We start from the raw sequence: 3,448 nt of genomic DNA, 5'->3' as shown, positions 1-3,448 counted from the left end.
TGTATAAAAACGCATTAAATCCAATCGACATACTTTATAAAAAGCTAACCGGGCTGTACCGTCGCTGAAAAGGTTGCAGAGTGGGAGCCTCCATTCCATTTCGGAGGGTAGAGACACCCGTAGTTTCCCTCCTTTTAGCTCCCCGGAATGGTGAGAGTTGGACCATTCCCACTCCAGGAGTGGCTGATTTGATCCATTCTATCACGCTTTCGCTATAATTGTTTACTACTTCTTCTCCCCCACCCCCAACCCCTTCGCGTGCCTATAGTAGTTAAAAACATATTTTTGAAGTCTTAACGACGTTACAATTAAGTAATGCTGTCTACTGCTTCCCCATTTTTTTCCCAGAAGGGCAAATACGCTTTGTGGCCCGTTATCTCTGCAGCGCGTTGTTGCCTATAATCTCTCTAATTCGCTCGCGTTGCATTTGCCCGGGTATTCGAAAAAGTGAAATGACGTGGCGAAGAAGAATCCATGTCTCAAACGCACACATTTTATACGCCACTCGTCACCCAAAACAGTGAAAGGTGGTCACTGCGCGGGCAAATTATTCTATGCAAGAAATATCATACACACTGGCAACCCTTTTAAATTTATTTCATAAATCAGATATTGAGTTGCAACTTCTGTCCAAACACTACGCGAGCATTTCACAAATCCTTGCTCACATGATGAATAAAGAGTATTATCTCGCAATCTTTTGCCATTTTTAACTTCAGCTACTGTTTCATGTGAAATTACATTAATTCTGAATTTTTGTATTTTGAATATGTGTGCTATCGCTGCGTTTGTAGAGGTGGCTGCGGGCTTCAGTCAAGTTGCTTGTTTCTCAAGCGACTTTTACTCACAGCCTCCTCCATCGTCGATGGAAATAAGTTATTTATTATAACTATATATGGTAGCAAAAGGGGGAATTACTTCGCGGCTGAAGTATATGACACCAAGAGCAACAAGCGCAATCGGTCTGGGCGCCCGCGGGGAAAGCACGTCGAACACGCGCCGCAGAGCCCGCCTCCGCCCCAATATACAGCTACGGCCCGTTTTAAAACAGCGCTTGAGCGTGTGTGAAGGTTCCCTAAAACCTAAAGCCCCTCCATACACGTTTTCGCCGCGGTGGCGAGTGGATGGAGGGAGCTTTACCAAAATCCAGTTGAGGGGCTTTAAATCCAGTTCGCTCGCAGTGCCCTCGTTACGCGGCGCCTCAGCGCGAGAATGGGTGGCAACGGCCACGGAGGTAGGAAAGAACTTTCATTTCGTTCCTCCACGGCGGCGACGATGCGCTGCTTCCGGGGGCTCAAAAGATAAATTATTAATGTGATAGCAATTATATGGACACTCCAAGCGCATTTCAGCCGTCGGTGTCGCTGTAAGGTGGTAAGATTCCGTGTAAAGTCCAAGGGCGATAACACCGTCACCGCGAGCTCTACGTTGTTATGTGCGATTGAAAGCGTGCGAGGGGAGCCGACGATCACGGCTCAAACTCGCCCGCGCGAAAGGGACGGAAGCAGAGAGGAAGCGCGCCTTCCTCTGCGTTGGCGGCTCGTAGCTTTGTGCGTGCTGTGTCCTCGACGCTCTCTTTGCGTTGAAGCGATAAATGGTACGTATGTCACTTCGCTCGCTGCTGCTGCCGCGCTTCCTCACGCCAGCGTTTGGACAGCGAGTGTCCGCAGTCATCGAGCGCGATGTGTTCATGTGTGCTGTGCGCGCTGACTCCATGCTTATTATATTGTTGGCAAGCGAATGTCTACAAGTTGGCACGGCCGTTAAAAGTACTATCTTTACTTCGTATGGTCGTCTCCAAATTTGCTATCCCAGTCAATGATTCGCCCTTCGGGCGAAACTGCGTCTTTTTTTTTTGTACGTGCGAACGCCAAGGTAGCAGCAATAAAGTGACGGCGCTCGGGATACTTGTGATGCGTTGCAGGACCATCCTGTTCGCGATGGCGGCAGAGTAGTTCAGGACCGCACGAAAGAAGACAGAAGTGGAGGCTGTTAGGAATGGCCTGCCAAGGTGGCAACGTGCAAGTTATTTCAGCCCGCTGCACGTGTTTCGATCCACCCGCGGTGGGGGCGCCCTTCAGAGAACCAGCGAGGCAGCGCTAACCAACCGTGCACGTCCTTTGGAGAACTGCGGACTACGGCAGCTCTGGAATTTAGAGGCGCCGGCTGGGTTCGGGCGTGACCACCTAGCTGCGGGGACGCAGGACAATGGACACCACGACGACTGCGCTGCAAAGGTCGTCTGCCCGCGGAGGGGGCATTGAAACCTGTGTGTGCGTGTTTGTAAAACGTCCCGCAGAGAGGCGGCTTGTTTACGCTAACGTCGAACGTTTTGCCTCACCTAGGGATCTAGGGAACACGAAGTGGATAAAACCAGCTGTTGTCGGCGGCTGGTGTGTGCTCGTCGTCGTACTCTGTGCTCGTCAATGTACTCGTGAGCTGCGTGCTCGTTTGCTGTATGCTTCGTCTTGCGGGCTCCATTCGGGAGTCACGCTAGACTGGAAATGTATCCCATGTTCAAACGTAAATAATGTAAATAAACCCTGCTCGCCTAGTCCTGTCGCCCCAAGTTCCTCCGATCGTCCTACAAGCCCGACTCCAACTCTAATAAGGCCTAATAATTTTTTTGTGTTAATAAATCTGGTGCGCATTAGAATTGGTGCACATTGTTTTGTACTATGAACCCATAAAAGCTAGGTGCCATTTAATCCGGGGCGCGTTAGAATCGGGCAAATACAGCCAAACGAACCAGTGGTGTGTTCGCACGTGTTTCATGCGTCTTCTACTTCGGCCCACCGGATAATGCCATCAATTTTGCCCGCCACGTCCAGATCTAATTAACGGATGTCGACTTATTGAAATACCGTATATTCGTGTGTAAAGCCGGCACCCATGAAGGCCCGTCTTGTAAAGTGCCGCCCGCGCATACGCACGACGGCTTTCCAAGCTTTGCACGTACATTTGTGCAGTAAGCTTTCGTCGCTTTTGCGCCGCCTCAAAGATACGCGTGTGCAATCAACTTCAACATTACGTTCACGTTTTGCGTGAAAACCTCGCTACAATTTACTCACGCAACCGTATGTACGGTGCACAAGCCCGTGTTCAAGGGAGGCTTCACCACAATTTCGTTACAATGAAATAACGGATAAAGACGTTTCGTTATACTGACGTAAGACGAGTCGTTAAATCGACGATTTCGTTACGTTGAAGTTCGCAACGTCAATGTTTAACCAGTACATCTGGTGCATGTGCCCTGTAATTTCACAGCACACTACTTGATAAGTATTGCCATCAACTCTGAAGTATAAACATGTGCAATGTATGCAACAAACAAGTCAGTCACTTCAATAAAATATACACATATTTGTAAGAATTGTATGTGTGCATTCAATTACTCCATCACCAACACTACAATTAGCAAGAACGAATCCACATTGCAGCTGCAACC

Source organism: Dermacentor variabilis, chromosome 1 (assembly GCF_050947875.1).
Source record: "Dermacentor variabilis isolate Ectoservices chromosome 1, ASM5094787v1, whole genome shotgun sequence".
NCBI classification, from domain to species: Eukaryota; Metazoa; Arthropoda; class Arachnida; order Ixodida; family Ixodidae; genus Dermacentor; species Dermacentor variabilis.
The sequence above is the reverse complement of the archived record's forward strand: the minus strand, read 5'-3'. Positions refer to the sequence as shown.